This window comes from Sminthopsis crassicaudata, chromosome 3 (assembly GCF_048593235.1).
Source record: "Sminthopsis crassicaudata isolate SCR6 chromosome 3, ASM4859323v1, whole genome shotgun sequence".
Lineage (NCBI taxonomy): Eukaryota > Metazoa > Chordata > Mammalia > Dasyuromorphia > Dasyuridae > Sminthopsis > Sminthopsis crassicaudata.
Window position 1 is genome coordinate 311878825 of NC_133619.1, and position 21911 is coordinate 311900735.

At 34.2% G+C, this 21911-nt stretch overlaps 1 protein-coding gene across 13 annotated transcripts in view; it reads left to right on the top strand.

Moving 5' to 3' along the window:
• BBX (BBX high mobility group box domain containing) overlaps positions 1-21911 on the top strand; it is a 349253-nt gene that overhangs the window by 86016 nt on the left and 241326 nt on the right. Inside the window, exon 1 of one of the 13 annotated variants that reach the window (XM_074301110.1) lies at positions 205-1858. The exons of the other annotated variants lie outside the window; for them this stretch is intronic. The gene's annotated coding sequence lies outside the window, so the exon portion shown is untranslated. Of the gene's footprint in view, positions 1-204; positions 1859-21911 lie in introns of those variants that run through there. 13 annotated transcript variants of the gene reach the window in all.

Genomic DNA, 21911 nt, shown 5'->3' on the forward strand with positions numbered 1-21911 from the left:
TCTTTTGCTCTTTTGAGTTTCTTGAGCTCTAATTTCTTTTTTATATATGTATACACATATATATATATACATACATATACATACATATATGTACATATATACACACACACACACACATATATATATATAAAGTCTTTTATTGAACATGTATACAACTGGAGATTTTTATGATTGATTTCTTCATATTGGAAGAAAGGGGAAACACAGAAGTCTAATTATAGGATTATAGATCTAGAGGTGCAATAGTCATATAAGTCAACCATCTTGTTTTTCAGTTATTTCCTCTTCATTTCTTCATCTTCTTTCTTGCGTTTTCTACAAACTTTTCTTAATGAGGAATTTTATTTTTCTTTCTTTTCTCCCTTCCTTCCTTCCTCTCTCCCTTCCTCCTTTTCTTCCTTTCTTCTTTCTAAATGTGGAAGTACTTTTTTTTTTCTTAACAGCTCCTTTCCTTTTTTAAAATTTTCATCTACAGAGATAAAACATGTCACATCTGGACCAAAATAAATTTATTAAGATTATTTGGCATGTAAGTCAAGTCCAAATCATAATTGCATAAACACTTATTCTCTCTTTCTCTTTTTTTTTCTTTCTCTGTGTCTCTGTCTCTTTCTCATTAGTAGCATTTTCCTTATTTTGAAGTTTACACATGATCTGTCTATAGAATTTTCCACCATCACCCTTTTCATCAGTCTCGCTCACATTTGCCAGTCTTACAACACTGATATCTGAAGGCCGGGCCTCAAGTAGTTTAAAGAAATATAGAAAATCAAGTCATAGCTTCTCATTATGGATTGAAAAATACTGTTTGGTATTGTTTAGTCTTAGTCCTAGTTCTTTTGAGTTTCTCTCATAATCATAAAATTATAGAACTGAAGAGAATCAAAGAATAGTTTGACTTCTTGTTTTACACATCAGGAAACGGAGTCTCAGAAGCAGGACTAAAATGAAGGTTTCCTAATTCCCATTCCAGCGTTCTTATCCCTTATCTTTTGATAATTTACCCGAGTCACTGAAATTCTCTTTTAACATATTGTTCCACTCTGACCATCACCACTCCCTTTCGAGTTTACGGGGTTATTTTATGAAATGAGGTTATTTAATCCATTTCTGAAGACATGTTCCTTTTGAAATTTGTTGGTAACCCAGTTATGACCCCCTTAGAATGCATAGTGAATGCTTTATGCCCCACATCAGAACACAGCTTGGCAAGATTGGTAGACTTTAGTCACGAGAACCCAGGGATTGGAGGAAGGGGTGTTAACAGGTCAGAGTTGAGGTGGATTGGCAGAGCTGGGGCCGGTGGGAGGTGGGAAGCTTACATCATTTCCCTGCATAAAGGCTCTCTCTGACTGTGCTGTCAGGCCCGTTCTTAAGAGTGCAATGAGTTTACCAAATCGAGTGAGATCTCTAAAAGAGAGAAAAGGCGATGGCAGAGCTTCTGCTCCCGTGTTCCTGAGTCTGTGATATTAGACTAGACTGTCAATAAGTAACTCTATGCAACCAGGATTGTCACTGCTTCGCTCTCCCCCAGCTCAGTGCCTTTCTGCTCCGCCCCATCCCTGCTCTTTCTCTGCTGCTCAGATCAGCTTCCTGCTTTTCATGAAAGCTGTGTTTCTATAAAGCTAGTGTTCTTTACTGAAAGAATTATTTTCATAAGTCTGGAGCGGGTTTTGTGGTGGTGGCGGCTGTGGGTTTTGTGTTGGCTTTTTCTTTTCTTTTTTTTTGGACAAGGTAAAAAAACAAAAACAGAGGCTGGGGGAAAAAAGGCAAAATCATCATGAGATTTGTTGTCACATCATGCCGGTGTTATTAACCACCTCTGTAGACTGCTGCACTGAAAACATTTCTGTGAGAGGTATGTGCTTGAATAACTGAGAAGTGGATGAATGGTGGCTCTCCAGATCGTATGAGTCCTAGCATTTCCTCAGACATGTTTAAGGCCTTCGGGTGTTTGTTTTTTTTTTTCTTTCCCCTCCCTAGGGTTTTGATAGGAAAAAAGGCAAACATTCCATGGGACACGGTGCAGTTAACCAGCTAATGTTAAAAGATGTGCTTCATCCACACTTCTGCCATACTCATGAAATCCTCCTTGTAGCCGTGGTGTGAAGTCATATCCTATCGTTAAATCCATAGAATCCATCCAGGCTTCTTTTGGATAGCGATCTCGGTAAACAGGAGAATGATTTTTAATACTTAGCTCATTATTTATGAGTCACCTGACAAAAGAAATAAATTATTGGCACCCCATAGCCTAGGGAATCCCACAGGGTAGTTATGTGGAGTTTTTCAGATGATAGATGGCTAAAGTGAAAGGAAATATTTGGTGCTTTTCTTTGATCTAGAGTTTTAAAGTTATAGAATTTCAGTTAAGTGCCACCAAAATTTAGAGAGATATTCTGCTCTGATGCATGTCATTGTCCTTAAATAATTTTCAAGCCTGAAGGAATTGGCACATATGTGTGTTTATCTCTCCAAAAGAGATAGGAATGGTAGGAAAGTTTAACATTTTTATGAGATAAAAACATAACACCAAAAGAAAAGCGGAGAATAGTGGTTTAGATATAAATGCTTTCATCCTATTTGGTTTATAAAGAATTTATTGGAAATACTGATCTCTAAAAGTAGAAAAATATGTTAATTATACAAGGAATTTTAGGGCATACGTAGAAAATAAACTATCAATTTTAGAGAGAATATTTGAAAAGGATTCTGTGTGAGTTTAAAGTACCACCTCCACAAAAGCAGACTAAGAACTTTTCAAAAGTAAATTTTCCCCTTCATTTTGAAAGTCATATCCTGCTAAAAGTGAATTTTTATGTAAAGGAGAAAGGAAGATCAAGCTCTTTATTTATAGTCTTTTCTCTAAAAGTCACTCTTAATCCAACAAATGTCTTAAGATACAAAGTGAATATGTTGGCTTTTTTTAAACTTTTCGTTCTTTCCCACCTCCTACCACCACCTTGCCCAAAGAGTTTGGGGAAATCAGAATCTTAGGTTCCCCAGAGGCCATTAATTAAATCTGAACAAGAGTCTGCTTTACAGGATAGCCAACAGGTGGCATTTCAGGCATTTTTCAAGGGCCTCCAAAAAGTAGGAGCCCACTACATAGCAAGGCAGCCCATTCCATTTTTTTGGCCATTCCTAATTGTTACGAAGTATATTCTTAAATCATTTTGAAATCTTCTACCTGTTGCTCTTAATTCTACCCTCTTGGAATAAGCAGAACAAGTTTAAGCCGTCTTTCACATGACAGTCCTTGAGATAACTTGAAAACAATTATATTTTTTCCTTCCCTGGGATAAATGTCCCTATTATCTTCTGTTGATCTTCATGTGCCATGGTGGTTCTACTCTGAACCTGTTCTAGGCAATCACTGTCTTGTAAATTAGTGACAACTAAACACAATATTCCAGATGTTGTCTGGCCAGAAAAGAGGAGAATGATTTTCACTTTAGTCTTGAATACTCTCCCTCCCGTAATATAGCTTAAATCATATCACCCTATTGCCTCATCTTAAGCTTATGATTCATACTGAGATTTTATTCATATCAAACGTTATCTAGTTATACCTTCTTTAATTTGTACTTGTAATATGCCTAAAAGACTCTTTTTACCCCAATTTGGGAATTTGTCTTTAATTTTCTAAGGATTTCTCTTGAGCCTCCATTGTCTTAGTAAAAGGGAAAATTCCTGAAGAAAAACAGATTTTAAAAGTGATTAATATAGCTATAGAAAAATTTGGGTTTTTATAGAAAACTAATAAAACCTCAGTGAACTAGATTTAGTTTGGAAGAAGGAGCTTTTCTCCTCTCCCCCTCCCTCTACTGCCTTAAAAAAAAGATATCAGGACTTTGAAGTTTTTAAAAAGCAACTTCCTGGGGCCCATCCTGTGTTTAGCACTATCTGAATTCCAGCATTTTCAGTACAGTGCTATGAAAAGTGACATTCCAAATATTATCCCAGAAACCATGCAAGATTTTTAATCACCAATGAATAATTTTATTAAGTGTATATGCTTTACTTAGTCAGACAACCAAGTGAATTAAAAATTTTTGAAAGGTTTTCAACAATAAGGATTGGGACAAAAAAAGTTTGTGAGAAAAGTTAACTGGAATTACCCATTCCTCAACTGTTACATTAACCAAGGTCTTTACTGTGCTAGCTTCTTTTCATTTTTGAAATTAAGTAAACATTTTATTAACCCCTTCCTAACAGCTACTGTCGCAACACCAATTTTCTTAGTTAACTAGATCCTTAACTATATAGGAAATCACTTTTCTGCTCTATCTCAATTTTCTTATCTGAAAAATGATTGGTTGGGGCTAGAAATAGTAACAATCGGATATTTCAATTAAACAAGTATTTATTAAGTACCTGCTGTATGATAGGCACTATGCTAGGTGCTAGAGATTCAAAAACAAGTCTTATTATATTTTAAGGTTTACAAAGCCCTTTCTGTGTGTTGCTCCTCACAAAATACTAGCAAGGAGATGTGCTACATGGTCTTGTTGCGGTATCCATTTTAAGGATAAGGAAGCTGTTACAGAGGGGAGCTGATTAAGTGTTAGGGGCAGGATGCAAGTCTGGTCTTTCCTGTCTAACTCCAGCACTATTTCTACTGCCCTAAACTGCTTTTTGATAATTTATTTAATCTGTTGAATCTGGGGTTCTGTGATTCCAGAACATACCAGATTAAAATAAAATCATTATGAACTTTGATCTTAAAGAAAATATATTCTAGTTGAAACACTTAGAACTGTATTAATATCTATTATGAGATGAATATGGAGTAATGAATAGATAGTTGGTTTCAAAATCAGGAAGAAATGGGATTTGAGGTCTACATCTGACATATGATGACTTGGGGCCAGTCACTTAATTTCAGTGTTCTAAGCAGCTAGGCAAATGAGATCATAAGTTGTAGAAAAGGTGCATTAGCAGGTTTCTTGATATGAAAGCTCCATATACCTAATGAAATCACAGATCTAGTTGCTGATCTTATCCTTATTAATAAAGTCAGCATCTCTAAGACCCCCAAAGTGTTAAATAGAATTCATTTGTGTTATTTAGGTTACAGATAGACTAGAAGAGTGACATCATAACATAGTTTGAGTCTTAATTTATGATGAGAAATGCATGGTGAAGTGACGGTAAGATTATACAAGTCAGTAGTTATAGTTGAACTTAGTCCCCTGCTGTTATTAAAGACTTTATTGTCTCACAAAATTATAAGATAATAGTAAAATACAATTAAGGGTAATTGAAAGCCAAGGGAAGAAAAAAATAGCTTCGTTGTTGTTCATTTGTTTTAGTCACGTCTGACACTTTGTGAGCCCATTTGGAGTGCTTTTAGCAAAGATGCTGGACTGCTTTGCCATTGCTTTCTCCAGCTCATTTGACAGATGAGGAAACTGAGGCAGATAAGATTAAATGACTTGTCTAGAGTCACAGAGCTAGTATCAAAAGCCAGATTTGAACTTAGAAAGATGAGGCTTCCTGACTTTAGGCCTTGTACCCTATCATCTGTGCCACATAGCTTTCCCTATAATAGAGGCTGTTTTTTAAATATGGAGCCGAGGGAGGGAGTAGAAATGAAGTAAAACTAGAATTTAATTTGTATAAAAATAAAACAAACAATAGGCATTCTTTAATGTGCCCGTAAGCATCACCTGTTAAACATGTGCTCTCCCGAGTATGACCTGAACCAGATTAAAATGTAATCAGCAAATATTTAACAAAATAAATAAAAATACAATTAAGATAGATAAAATGTTACTGTGTGGTTCTCCAAGCTAACATGAGGTCTCTAGGAATCCTTGAATGGCTATAGTTTCTATTTGAGTTGAACACTTTTGCTGTGTAATGTAAAATTCTTGATCCTTTGCTAATTAACTTGTAGAACACTGTTTTTAAGGAAATGCAAGGTTATATAGGAATTAGGTTTTTATTCTGTAAATCCATGTAGATCTTAATGAAGAACTAAAGGAAATTCAAGTCTGTTGTCTGATTTCGTAGTAGTGATTTGTCATTGTTTTAGAGGCAGCTAGTAAATAGGTCTGGAGTCAGGAAAATTTGAGATCAAGTGTGATTTTGGATACTGTCTGGCTGGGTGATTCTGGACAAGTCACTTAACTCTTAACTCTCTGCTTGTAAACTGTAAAACAGAATTATAGAATCTAGTCGGATGTAAGACCCAAATAAGATATAAAAAACTGTACACTGTCTAGCACATAGTCAGTGCTGTAACAACGCTTATTCCTCCCTCTCCATCCCTCTCCATCCTCCCCACAATTTTCTGGGACTATTATTAAATTGTTTTTAATTGTTTTTAAGGACTTTGCACAACCCATACAACTTACAGATACAAGCCCTAGTCTACTACTACTACTATGCCCAGTGCTAGGCACTGAAAATATAAAAATAAAAATAAAAACGAAATGTAAATATATGCAAAATAAAATAACCACAAGATGGTTTTGTGAGGAATAATAGACTGTCAGATAGGGCTTCCCACAGTTGTTTGCTCAACCTATTGAGTTAATCCATCTATTCAGATATCTTGTACTTTTGGCTGCTTCTTCAAGCAACTTGTGGGCACAGGCAGTTGGCCAGCGAATTGAACAGGAGGAAAGAGTGTCAGGCAGATTGCATTTGGGAAATGGTACTTTCCATAACCCTAGGATGCTCCCTGACACAGAAACCTATCTTTATATTACCACCATTCTTCTGATGATTCTATGTGGCTATGACTCAGAGCCTCTCTCTTTCTGGAGAATTAAAATTTTAAGTGGTCCAAAGATCAATGGAGAGATATATTGTTAATGTAAGGATGATATAGTTACGGGGACTTGTCCTTGTGAGGTGACATGAAAGTTAGCATTCAGGAAATACATGACTAGAAAAGAGGTGGGCTCCACACAGTGAAAAGAATAGACAAAGGCTACTCTGAAACCCATGCGTTGTTGAGAAACTTAAGGGAAAGAACTCTAGTTTACTGGGTAGATACTTTATGTAAGATTTGTGGGAAAATTGATAAAATTTACACAGGATGAAAATGCATGGCTATATTGTTATCTATGCTTATAGAGTGGATAACTGTAATAATGAGATCCTCAAACTCATTAGAATTAGAATTTAAATACCATAGTTTCATTAGGAGATATCACTGTTAATAGGTATGGCCTGACTGGGTTGGATTACTTCAGTGCAGCCAGTGTAGTCTCTGTATTCTTTCTAAATATTCTGTATAAACAAAGCTGTACATATTGATGCTTCATTCTCTGTTTAAATTTTTTAGGCTATTTCTGAGACTATTATTGAATATTAAATGTAGCTCTGTATAAGTTGAAGTAGAATACAGTGACTCCTTAATTTATAACTCCTCTGAGCATCAAGCTTCCTTTATAATGAACTTGCGTTTTAAAAAAAAAAAAAATTCTATAAATCAAAGAAAGAACTGTTCTTGTTTTTACCTACCTATGAATAATAAAAATATCTACACAGATAACCTGAGCACTCGCTGCTCTTAAGCAACCATTTTTCCTGCCTTTGAACCAAGGATCTGACCTCCCTTTGTCACTTCCACTAACTCAAAATCCAACTCCTTTTCTTTCTTTGCCTGAAGTCTCTCAGGTGTATGCAGTTAGGTTATCCCATTAGTTATCTACCTTGTCATTTCTATCTACACATCTCTCACGTATATTGTTTTCTCTTCACTTATATAGCTATACTGGTTAGGCCCTCATCACTTCTTGACTGAATTATGGCCTTTGCTTCCTAATTGGTCTTTCTGCTTCAAATCTTTTTTTACTCCAATCCATCTTCCCCACAACCAGCAAAGTGATTTTCCCATAGTCCAAACTTGACCACATTCCCACTCCCTAATAAATGCCAGTGTTTTCCTGTTACCTCTAAACTGATAAGTAAACATTTTATTATTGTTTGTTTTTAGGTCCTTTCAGTCTTAGGACTCTACATTTGGGGTTTTCTTGGGAAAGATACCGAACTGAATTGCTATTTTCTTCTCCATCTCATTTTACAAATAAGGAAACTAAGGCAATAAAGCTTGTCACTTGCCCAGGGTCACAAAGCTAGTAAGTTTTAGAGGCTAGATTTGAACTCAGGAGGGTCCTCCTGATTCCAGGCCTGGGGCTCTACCTGCTGTGCCATCTAGCTGCCCACATTAATATTAAGTATTTATTATATGCCAGGCATTGTATTAAATTCTAGGAATACAGATACATTTTTAAAAACAAAAAGGCAATCTCTATGCTCAATAAACTTATATTTTATTGAGGAAGAACCAAAACATGAAAGTGAACTGGGAAAGGTTGGAGGGGCAGAGTGATGCACATTCAAAGGCAAGTGAAAAAGTCTAGAAAGTCAGGAATTGACCTAGGAGAGAAGTGAGCATTGAGAGTCTGAAGTCATGGTCCTAGGCAAAAAGTCACCAATCAGAGGAAGAGACCACAGGGATGGAGAAGGCTGTTTGTTGGAGAAGAGATGGAAAAATCCAGAGTCTGTATTGGAGCCAAGAGAGAGAAGTGTGTGATGAAATATAAACACTTCTCTTTGTTTGGAATGTAAAATTCTTCACAACCTGGCTCCATCCTTCTTTTCTAGCATTATTACACATTACTCCCCTCCACTGGTTGTCTTTTGTGTCTGCAATCTCACCTCTACCTCTTGGAATTCCTCTTTTCTTTTAAGGTTCTGCTTAAGCACCATTTTTTGAATGAGGTCCTTCTTAGTTCCTCAAGCAGCTATTACCACCCCCAATCCTAGTTACCATATGACTGCATATGTTGAGTGTAAGAGCCTTGAGAGCAAGGATTCTTTCACATTTGTCGCATATATAATCATAATAATCACTCAAAAATGCTGTTGATAGATTGATTCTATATTAGATTGCATTTGATGTAATTTTCTTTTTAACTAATATTTTTGTGATGTAAGTAGATGCAGGTTTGGGGAAACATTTTCTATCCAGAGGATGATTCTTCTCTCTCATTCATACATACATACATGTATGTATGCATTCAAGAAACTTTTAATTGTCTGTTGTATATACAAATATTACTAAGAGAAATTATAAAAAAATAAAATAGGGTTTCTGTCTTTGTGTAACTCTTTTCTGATTTCTTTCCATCTCTTTCACCACTCTTTCTTCTACCTGTTATCCTTTAATTCAGATTTACTGCAGAATAGAGAAGCAGGTTTCCAATTTCTCCCATTATATTGCCTTTGGACCAAGCACATAACCAACCTTTTTTTATTTTTTTAAAGATTCTTGAGAGTTTTTACTTTTTGGAAAACAGATGTGACTTAAGGTTAACAGAAAAGGAAAGTTAACAAGTTGTAAGAATCCTTAAAGATAGTAATAGGTAACCTTGGCCTTAAATGAAACATAAGCCTGTCCTGGTCTGTTTTAGCTATTCTCCTCTTTCACTGAGTCATCTCTTTTTCATCTTTGCTTCTGGAGGCAGTCATTATCCCTCACCCCTCCTCCTCAACTCTCCTGATTCTTTTGTCCCATGGCAGGTACCAATGGATTTTCTCTTCCTGGCCTCTTTATGCTTGTCTTTCAAGAATCAGAAGGAAACTCTTCTTCTGTTCAAATTTTAGTTTCCTATAGTAAATTCTAAATGAACTAATAATTTAATCCATTGTATTGGTGTTTTTAAAATGTTAATTTCTGATATATTCCTCTTTTATTATATATTCAATGAACCTTCCTTTTGTTCAAAAATGGAAAAAAAACGCAAACAAACCTGGCAAAAACCAATGGGCACAAGTAATGGTATCTAACAAGATATGCAATATTTCAAATGCATATTCTGTTGCCTTTATAATGAAGAAAAGGAGATGTATTCTTTCAACTTATTTTTAGGTGTAGATTGGTCATTGTAATTACAGAAAATTAACCTTTTTTGTTATCTGAATTTTTGTTTTTTTAGTTTATGCTATTTACTTACATTGCATTATTGTAGTTTAGTTATATTGTTACTATTTTCCTGGGTCTTTTTACTTTCCTCTTTTATCAGTTCATGTAAATCTTCTTATGCTTCTCTGAATTCTTCATATTAGTTATTTCTTAAGGTATAGCTATATTCTATCCCTTTCATGTACCACAGTGTGTTCATCCAGTCTCCAATTAATGGATATCTTTTTTCCCCTAGTCTTTACTACCAGATAAAGTGTTCAAATTAATACTTTAATATATTTATTGTTGCTGCTTGCTCAGTCACTTCAGTTGTGTCCAACTCATTGTGATCCCATTTAGGATTTTCTTGATAAAGATAGTGGACAGGTTTGCCATTTCCTTCCCCACTTAATTTTACAGAAGAGGAAACTGAGGCAAAGAGGATTAAATGATTTGCTGAGGGGCACACAGCTAGTAAGTGTCGGAGGCTAAATTTCCTGATTCAAGGTCTAGTGAGCCACCTACCTGTCTACTTCAGTATATATGGAATCTTTTCTTCCCTTCTGTCTCTGACCTCTTTTGGGTCATTTGTAGCATAAAGTTTTCTGGGTCATAAGGTATAAACATTTTAATAATTTTAAAATAAATTTTAAAAAAATTTAAAAATTTTTAATTTAATAATTTTAATAATCATTTCAAGATGTTTTTTTAGAATGGTTGTGCTATTTCTCATCTCTGCTAACAGTGTCAATATAACTTCTTCCCTGGGTTAATAGGTTTTTAGTATCCCTTTTGACTTAGTAAAACTAAAAACAAAAACATTGCTTTATGTCTTAGAGGAAATTTCAGACTTGTATCTTACCTAGTTTTGTAGTCCTTTGACTTCAATTGAATGTCCTTCCAGAAAAGTCCTTATTTGACATGCAGTAATTCCTTAATGCCTCTCAGTAATGGTATCCAATCAGTGAACTGAATCTCATATTGATAGAAGTACAACTATGGAGATTTGGAAATTGTTCAGTTAAGATGTGCTATTCCTAGGTTGTTTTAGAATATCTGAGAGAATTCCTATGTCTAATTAAGTGTTGTTATTGTTGTTTTAGTCTATTAGTCATATCTAGTTCTTCATGACCCCATTAGGGGTTTCCTATTTCCTTCTTCAGCTCATTTTTACAGATGAAAAATTGAGGTTAAACAGAGAAGTAACTTGCACAGGGTCACATATAGAGTATCTGAGGCAAGATTTGAAGTCAGATCCTCTTAATTCCAGGGCTGGCACTCCATCTGCTGTGTCCCCTAGCTGCCCTCCAATTAAGAATCTCTTTTGAAAATCAATTGAAAACCTAAGAAATTAGGCAATATGGATACTTAAATGCCAAAAACTAAGTATTTTGCACATAGCAGTACAATTTAAAATTCCAACTAATAAAAGATTTGCAGACAAAAAGGTTGCTGAAGTGAAACAAAAATTTTCACTGTCCTTATGGCAACATATCCTACTTTTCAAAGACACTTGGAATCTTAGAGTTGGGAAGAAACTCAGAAGTCATTTAGTCTAATAATTACCCAAATCATAAATTCTGTTTGAAACTTTCCCTTCAAGAAAGTGGTTTTCTAGTCTTGACTAAAAAGTGGAGTTAACTACATTATGAAGTCTGTTTTGAATTCTGTTCTTCCATTATTCATAGGCTCAACATTTTATAGTCATCAATCCCTGATGGAGATAGCTCAGAGCCCTGACTGTGGTACTACTAGGAATAGTAATACTTTCAGTCTGGTTCCCTGCCCCTCAACCATCATCCTTGGAAGCAACCCCTATGGAGTTGGGACCTGACAATTTCTGCAGGTGTCAGAGTCCCCCAAGTACTGAAGAAAGTTCTTGTTGCCAAAAACCTTTGTACAACTGTCAAATGGTTTGGCTTTAGAAACACATAAGATTTTATCAGTGGAAATGACATTAAAGATGAGGCATTACAGTGAGCTTTGCCACTGAACTCTGAGGGCTGTAAGACCATTCTAATTGACTTTCAAATGGAATTTTCCATATTTGTTGTCTCCATCATTAGAACATGAGCTCCTTGAGAACTTGCACTTTTCTATTTGTTTCCCCAATGCTTAGCATAAGACTTTGCTTGAGATAACTTCCTAATAAATGCTTCATTAGTTTTTCATTTGTTTTGTCTCTATTCTCTGTCCCTTATGTAAAGTAAGGCTTCTCTAAGAAAATTGTGCTCTTTTCCGTTCCAGTACTCAATTAGTACAATATCAATTGTAGATATAACCTCATTTCCCCATACTTTTCTTAGTTGTATATACTTTTTTGATGGAACTTGTTCATTTGTGTCTTACTCTTAGAAAAATCAATTTTTTTGGAGGGAAAATTGTATAGTGAGAATTAACCTGTATTTTGACAAGGACCAATCATACTGCCTACCCTTTCCATCACTACTCACCTCTCCTGAGGTCTCTATCCTTCCTCACTGGATCTAGTTTCTCTTTTTCCACCTAGGTGTTAACAATCTCCAGAGAGCCATACTAACTCTTTTTTTGAGGTTTTTTTGTAGTTTTGGGAAATAGGACATTTCCCTGAAGAAAGATGTCTTTTAAGATATTTTTCCAAAAACCAATCCATTATGAAACTCCCATCCCTCTTCCTTTTGCCCTTTTAATTGAAGGTCCATCTTTTTTTCAGAATATATTATTTGAGGGAACGGATCCCAATATTCTTTCCTTTTTAGAGCATCATATTCCAGTTGCTTCTTTGGTTTGTAATATGAGAAGGTCATATTTATACTTCCATCTATTAACAATATTATTTTTAAAGATTTTCAGATTTATAAAGCTTCAAAAGTAAGAAAAGAGAATATCTGTGAAATATATTTTTGACTTTGATACTTTTATAATCATTGATGGGGAGCAGCTAGGTAGTTCAATGTAGAGAGTGCTGGTCCTGGAGACAGGAAGATCTGAAATCAAATATAGTCTCAGATAGCAATGTGACCCTGTACATAATCTTAGGTTTCCTCAGTTTCTTCATCTATAAAATAGGGATAATTATAGTACCTACCTCCGATAGTTGTTATGAGAACCAAATGACATAATAATTGCAGAATGCTTAGTACAATACCTAGCACATAGTTGATGTTATATAAATAGTAGCTATTATTATTAAAGGTATATGATCCCTTCTATGATGATCACAACTTATCCTTGCTTCTCATCCAGGTTATCTTGTAAATTTTCTGAAAGGAGTCCACTCAGTAAGGTGGGGAACCTGCTCTAACTCTCTTGATGTGTTCATTTGTTATGTATTCTTAAGGTGTGTTCCTCCTACTTTGATTTCTAAACACACATTTCAGATGACATGCTTTATGCTATTTCCTCTTCACAGTTCTTTGCTGATGATATAACTCTCCCTGCTCATGCCCACCAAGGGCTTCTCCATATCCCACAGACTTTCTTTTTGTCAGGAGATGTAGTAGTATTTCTTGAAATAAAACCCTTCAGCTTTAAATCATCTTAGAAATAAATAAAAGTTACATTTGTATGATTTTGTCATTCTTAGAATTCACAGTCTCAATGGCTTGTCACTCTAAAATTCATTTCAATTTTGCTATTTGTATTTCTTTCATAATTAAAGAAAAAAAGATTTAAGCTCTCTCTCTATCATTGTCCACATGTAAAATGCCCACCAAGCAAATTCCTCTTTGCAATGAAAATCCCAATGCAAGTTGAGGGATTTAAGAATTCTGCTAATGACTTTCCTTGGATAAAAAGAACTTTGATAGAAGATTATGAGCTATTGCCTTGTGAGCCTTAGGGCAATATGCCAAAACACCTTCTTGGAACATCAGCTTTTGGACTTTAGCTGAAGTGCTTCTTGGTGATGGTCTTCTCCACTGCTTTAGATCCTTGGGAATTTTTTTTTGCTTGGTTATCAGTTTCAGAACATTGATTATCACCATATTATCCAGCTGCTTTCAGGATACCTTAGCCTAATTTTTCACAGGAACCTGTGACTCCCTCTGCCAAAATTGGTGGGCATCCTTTCTGCAACTTGTAATCTTAAAGAATTCTGTAAGTCACTGAGAGATTAAGTGATTCATCCAAAGTCACATAGTAGTATTTGTCAGAGATGATATTTGAATCAAAATCATCTAGTCTTCCAGACCAGTTCTTCATTCATTTCATCTAAGGCCCTCAAATATCTGAAGAAAATAAATGTTTGATGAAAGAATGAGTTCATGGTATATGTATGCATCAAATGGATTAGTATTTTGTAGTTTAATGGGTATTGATGATATATATGATTACAAAGAAGATGGCATAAAACTATTTTCAATATACAATAAGGATGGAATAGAAGAAAAAGGATTTAAATTACATCCTTGCAGATATGAATTAAATATCTTGATAGCATTTAAGAAATAGCATGATGGATTTTCAAAAGGAAAAGATCTCATCAGTTGGGAATTTCATATGGATCTGATTGAATGATATGAAGTAGATAAAGGATTTCTGGCCTTCCAACATTGAATATCACAGTAGTTTTGTAGTTTAAAAGCTGGGTTTAGATTAGCATAGGAGACAGGTTGGTTGGGAATCCATGGGTGGAATTAATTTTTATTCTTGGTGTAATATAATTGAGGCCTTTGACTTTTAGCATTTTGGACAAAATGAAACACTAGGGATTTCTCCTTTCCCTTCCATTTAGAAATATTATTGATACAAGGATAGTCAGGGTTCTCCAAAAGCCAAAACAAAACAAGTACAAAAAAATCCATGATTTTATCAGGGGTTACGCTACACTTTCTTTAGCTCTCTTAGTTTAGGTTTTGAGAATCCAGGGTCACTTCTACAGCCCAGTGAGGCTTTGAATAGGATATAATAGAGAGAGTTAGTTGCATTCTTCATTATATTTTTTTCTTAAATTCTGTTGGAGTTGAATTATTCAGGTTCTAAAATATTAGATGCATCTGAAACATTGATACATTTATTGGGATTGCATACATATTTGCCTGATGAAAAAATTACAGATAAGTAATACATTTTGATTGAGTGAAAGATTCCTTACTTTTGAAATCCAGCATTAACAACTGAGCATTCTGATAAATTGGCTACCTTGTCTATTGTAATGTCAGTCTTCTGCTCATCAGTAACCTTGAAGAGAAAAGGGATGGACTGTTTGAGATGGATGTCTTTTCCTTTAGTTACATTCATTTTCAGACTGTCGTTAATATACTAATCCTTTAAGACAGCAGGATATAATCATTTGTCATTTAAGCATTGTGTACTTTATATAACAGGCAGCAGAATCACAGAAGGAGATAGTTATTAAAATGTATCACAGTTTATTTACTACAAACTTGATCTAAAGAGGAATTCTGTATATAGCATTCTCAGTAAGTGATCAAACAACTACTTCTCAGAAGTTTCCATTTATGTTTGCTTTTTTCATTTTGGGACAACTTAATTTTTTCATTCTGAACTTTAAAACCAAAAAAAGGGCACTTAATTAAATACCAAAAAGAGATTTTTTTAAAATGAAATTATGAATCATACTGTTTGCTTTAAAAAAATATATATATATATATATATATATATATATATATATATATAATTCTATATATTAACTGTCAAACTACCTTGTTTACCTGTGTTTCCTTTTGAACTTTCTTCTGTTATTTTCTGTGTATTAAAATTATTTTGGGGCCTTTTTGGGCCATCAATATGTTAATATTGTTCCTTACTGATATCCCTGCATAATTAAATATTAAGAAAAATAAAAAAATACACCTTGTAATAAACATAGTGAATTGAAATGAATTCACACAGTGGCCATTGTCAAAAGTGTGTATCTTATTCTCCATGGAGTCTGTCATTCTGGGTCAAGAATATAATTTATTATAGCTCCTTCAGGGGTATGACTAGTCATTGTATCAATCATAATTCATAAGTCATTCACAGTTGTTTTTCTTTATAATATATTTGTCCTTTTACAAATTGTTCTTCCTCTGCATCAGTTCATAGACTTCATATTAACCAAGATTCTCTGAAATCATCTCTTGCCATTTTTATGATAAATAATATTTTATTACATCATATATCACAATTTGTTCAGCTATACACCAATGGATTCATGCCTTTTACACTTCCTTCCTGTCCCTTTTTTTCCTACTTCCCCTCTTTATGTTGTTCAATTCCCTTTTATCCATTTCAGATAAGAATGAACCTTATCTGATGCCTGTTTCTCCCAGTACTTTTCCATGTTTGTGTATTTATATGCACTCCGTAATAAAACAAACAAAAAAAAGTTGTCACTTTTTTCTTTTTTCTATACCTCTTCTCTTTTCTTTTAGAAACATGAAAATTTCATTCCAGTACTTCTGCTTTCTTATTTAATTTTCTCAATACCTTTTGAAGATATTAAAGTTGTTAAAAAAAAAAACACCTTTTTTTCCCCCTCCCTATTAAAATGTTACATGCATCCCAGTCCAATTGCTTAAATTATAATTTTAGGTTTTCCTTGACTCTTGAGTTTGCTCATCATCTATTTGGTCAAAAAATGTTTATTAAACATCACTGTACTACATGTTGAAGATGTGAAGAAAAGGCAAAACAAAAGAAATAAAAGAAAGCCTGAAACAAAACCCAAAATTAGCAATAGCAATGATCATAGTTCTTGCTCTCAAGGAGCTTACACTCTAATGGAAGAAACAACAATATGTGCAAACAAGATACATTGGGGGGGGGGAGAACAGGGTAGTCTCAGAAAGAAAGCACATATTTATTAACACAGCACAATATCTCTGACACATATTTGTGATAATGATGTCTAGGAATTTTTCATTTATACATTCTTTAAATATGGTTCTCAGGCTTCAAAAAAAAAAAAAACCATCCTCCCACAAAAAACCTGATTTTCAGGGCATCCAGTAAATTATTTCTCCTTGACCTGTTTTTCAGGTCATTTAAAAGTGTCAAATATATTACATTTTGTTCTATTTTTTTCCAGTGTTTTGCTTTTGTTCTAATGTTTCTAAGTTAATCTATGGAGTCTTTAATTTGTTTGGTTTAATTTTTAACAATTCTATTATATCATAAAGATTTGCTCCTTCTACTTATTCTTCCTTCCTTCAGTTCTTCCTCCAGAACCTTTATTCCCCTCCCTCTCCCTCTTTTTAAATCTTCTGCTTCATTTCTTCTAGGCATTCAATGAAGTCCTTGTGGAAAAATCCATTTTTTTTCCCCTTTCAAGTTTCTCCTTGCAATTGTTACAAAGTTACTTTCTCTTTCTGGGCTGGATTTTCTGGCATTTTTATGTTTGCAATTTTTCATCCTGGTCCATTTCTTTTTCCATTTATCTCTTCATTTTTAGTTCCTCCCTACCAGACTCTGCCCCTTGCTGTTAATTTCAGTGAAGTGGTGGCTCTGCTTGGGCTTGTCCTACTGCATCTGGGTTCCTGAGCTGACCTGCAGTTCCCAAACTTAGTCTTCTTTGGAGCTCCAGATTCAGAGCTCCAGAGCACTAGGGCTTTCCTAGAGCTTCTTAGGATACAGTGGCTAATACTCCTCCATCTTTTGAAGAATGAAATTACCATCAAGGAGATGCAAGAACTTATCAACTGCTTTGCTTTTGTCCCAGAGAGACTTTGAAGAGATGATTGAAGGCCCCCTTCACAACTTACAGACTGCCTGAATGGAAGGTTTGTGATCTATTTCCTGAAATCTATTTATGCCCTTTATTCAGATAATATGTAGTTTATTCACAGGAGAAATCCACGGTTCCCCCTTCCCCCATTGGTTCTCGCACATATCCTTTTCACCATTCTTGCATGTGCTGACTCCTAGATTTAAGAGACAGGTCTTAATATCCAGCGCTATCCACTATCACTATGCACAGTAAGAGTTATCTTCTGCATACTATCAAGGCTCAATGATAGCTATGAAGTCAAGTTCAATTCTTGCATTTAGATAGTAATGATTATAATAATAGTAGCTAATATTTATATAGTTCCTACTACGTGCCAGGCTTTGTGGTAAGCCCTTTACAATTATTGTCTCATTTTATTCTTCTAACAACTGCGGGGTGCTGCTATTATCACTTCCATTTTGCAGAGGAGAAAAACCAAGATAGACGTTGCTAGTTTTGAGCCCTGGTTTTGCTGACTCCAGAACCAGCGCTCTATCCACCACACCATTTTACTCGGTTTGTCCCCAAAGAGATCTTTAGTGGTATGAAGGTTTAAAAGTTTGGGGGCTGTTTTCTGTCATATCTCAGCTATACGCCCTTACAGAGTGACATTCCTCCCTTTTGTTTTTATCAAGAAGATATTTTGTACATTGTATTTAGTTGTAACTTGCATCAGGGACTTTCCTTCTTGTTCTTTCTTTTTTTGCATTCTCTGAAATCCTCTGAATTCATATCATTATTCCTTGGAGTTCAAAAGCTGCAGAGCTTTGGACCTATTACTTTACTCCAACCCTTTGGTTTTCTTTCTTCCCTTCCCTTTTTTTCCCCCCTCTATCACATTGGGTAAAGATGAGGATTACCCTCTTTCTCATGAGATTTTTTTTTCCTTATCTTTTAATTTGAAGCACTTCCCCTCCTTTCTTCTCCCCCCCTACCTCCCATTCTTACAAGGAACACTTAGTTCTCCCTGATAACCTGAAGAGTAAAGAAGCATTCATTTTGTCCTTTCAAGTTCTCTGTGTTAGAGACCAAATTATTCTTAGTGCATATGTTGCTATTACTCAACCATTGACAGAAAGAAAATAATAATTTGCTCTTTTTTAAAGTTCACTGCAAAATTCTCCTTGCACTCATATTTTCTGGGGTTGAGAGTCTCAGGCCTATTTTGGTATAGTATTTCTCTTGGTTCATTCTCATGAAGAACTGATGCAGGAATACTGCCTGTTGTAGGTAGCAAAAGGGATAGTGTCCTTGTTTCTGATTAGGAATATTTCAGACACTTAACTTATGTGATTTCCATTTAACTTCTCCCATCTTCTCTTTTCTCATCTGGAAAATGGGGATGAAAATGTTCATTCCCAGTATTTCAAGGACCATATAAATTCACATAAATAAAGCATATTTGAACCTTAAAGTGCTAGATAGTTTAGTGATTATTATCAGTTATACTAATTTATAATTCTTGTATTCTTAGATAAGTTAAAATGTAAATAAATAAAAATAATTCTACAAGGGATAATGTTGTAAAAAATTACTCATGCATATGTACTGTCAAAAAATTATAATTATAAAATTAATAAAAAAACCAAAAAAATTCTTATTTTACTAAAATAATATAATTCTTAATTCATTAAACTAAAATAAATTTTAAAATAAAAATTCTTAGATAAATTAAAAACATTTAAGTTGGGAAAGATGGAATTAGGTGATATAAGAAAAGTAAAGGAAAGACCAGCTCTGTCAGTGTGTGTGAGCTTGTTCTGTCAACAAATTTGGGAATATTTTATGAGAAGTCATAACAAACCTCAATGCAAAGCTGAGGTGGAGAGTACAGAAAGATGTGTAAAAGATATGCCTACTATCCCAAGCACACCCTGCCAATAGAAAGTGTGGGAGAAGATCCGAATTTTATATTCCTTGGAAACAAAATTAACTAGTTATCATGCTTTCTGGTTTACCCTTTGAGTAAAATAGCAGAATGATTAATAGTAAATTGATATCTTTGTTCCTCTTCTGTGTTTCGGTTACTTTCAATGGAAATTTAGTTAGATGCATTTTTCTTATTGTTCCCTAGATGCAAAGGAAACTACATTTATCTTTATAAGAAGAGAATGGTCTTAAGAGGGAAATTCTGAGAATGTACCTATACTTGTTGGTTCAGTAATAAATGTAATTAATTTTTAACTAAGTATCATGTGGTAGTAATCACTGCAAAATGCAATGAATTCATCACTTGTTTATTCAATACAAATTAATAAAGAAGAGTGAAGTACACAATTATGAATATAGTACCTACTGTGTGGCTGATCCTGAGCTAAGTGCTTTATAAATATTTTATACAAATATATTGAATCTCATTACAACTGTGAGAAACAGGGCTTTTATTATTCTCATTTTACTGATGGGAAAATGGGAAAGATAGACTTGCCTTGTTAACATCACCATAAGTGCCCTAATACCTCAGACTGGATTTGAACTCTGGAGTCTTTTTTACTTTAAGCACAATGCTCTATCCACTATGCCACTTAACTGCCTTTTAAAAGAAGACTAGGATGTTTTGAACACTCTTATTATGTTAGTAGTATTTTTTATCTAAATATTGACAATAATGATAAATGTCCACTGAATATAAGTAAATATATCTTATTTTCAGGAGTGATGATTATATTATATAAATTAGTAACTTTAAAATTGTATGCACAACTGATTTTTAATGAACAGATTGAAAAGTTTTCTTAATTAAAGTGTTCCTATTTTTATTTTTTCTATGGCTATGAATATTTTGTCATTTTGACTGTCGAACTGTTTTACATGAGATTTCTTGCTCTTTACAATAACAGTGATAACAGTTTAGTATTACTATAGTGGCACCTCTTTTAGTATGTAGATTTGGTGATCATTATAATTACTTTAAAAATTGTCAATACAAAATTTGGTTGGGTTTGAACTTTTCCCTTACAAAGTGCAAAGGAAAAACTTGTTGCATATCAGGAAATGATCCACAGTGCAGTGAAGCTTATCTTTGTAGCCATGGGGATATACAAGTATTTGGCCACTGGAGGGCTCCATATTTTATTAGTTAAAATTCACTGGGAATGAAAAAATTAAGTTACATTTAATCCAAATAAAATTCAGTCGATGTACATACACAAATGCCCTGTGTTCAACAATATTTACTTCCTCTGTTTTCTTATGATTGAAATGAAAAAGAACACAGAATATTACCTAATTATTCTATGGAGGGATTCCCAATTTGATTTTCTGAACATGATACTAGTAGCTCAAGAGGTTGAGGTTCATTTAGAGTAATGTATTTAAACTTGATAATTGATTTTTTCAAGGTACTACTTGAATTTCCTAGGATAAAAAGCAACAACTAGATTACTAGCACATCAAAACACTTGGGAATCATATTTTCAAAATCTTTCAACCAATATATGATATCTGTTTTTATTCAGAACTTTTGGTTTTTTCAGACTATACACCTGTACAAGATGTCTTTTTCCCATAGATATCCTTTAAATAAATCTGTTTCTATGGAGAAGGTGCTCCTTTGCTAGGTCACTGGACAGTTAGGTACTCAGTATAGGTATATACTGAAAGAGAGGTTTTTTGTGAATGCTTTGAGTTTTTTTTTTTTTTAATGAATCATGATTAATCACCACTCCAGAGATGAATGCTTCAGTGTGTATTTCACAAAATCCATATCTTTTCTTCTATATCTTCCTTATTAGAAATAAACTATGAAGCTTTATTCTTTTGAGCTGTGTAATATTTGCTTTTTGAGTAAATTTTTAGGATAAATTAAATTATTAAGTTAATTTTATGAATAATTAAATTATTCATTAAATTAATTTTAGGATAGGTAAACAATTATTTTGTACCATTAGCATTGCATCATCTCCTTGATATGGCCTCTGAGAACAAAGGACAACAACTAATTAGCATTTAGGGACTTATTTAATTGCATTTATAGTAGTAGTACTATAATAAGCAGGGTTTAGGATGCTATATGACACATATAGATAGGCTGTTTTTCTACCTCCTTGACCTGTTATTTTTCTAGTTCATAAGGTTATATATGGATCATAGGTTGAGAAGTCATCAAGTTCTTTTCTTTCACAGATGAGAAAACTGGCACCCAGAGAACCTAAGTGATTTGCCCTGAGTCACACAGCTAATCAGTATTAGTGATGAGGTCTGATCTCAGCTTTAACGCCAGGTTCAGTAATCTAGCCACAACAGCAGACAGGTGTTGCAGTGGACTGAGCTTGGTCTGGAGTTCAAATCCAG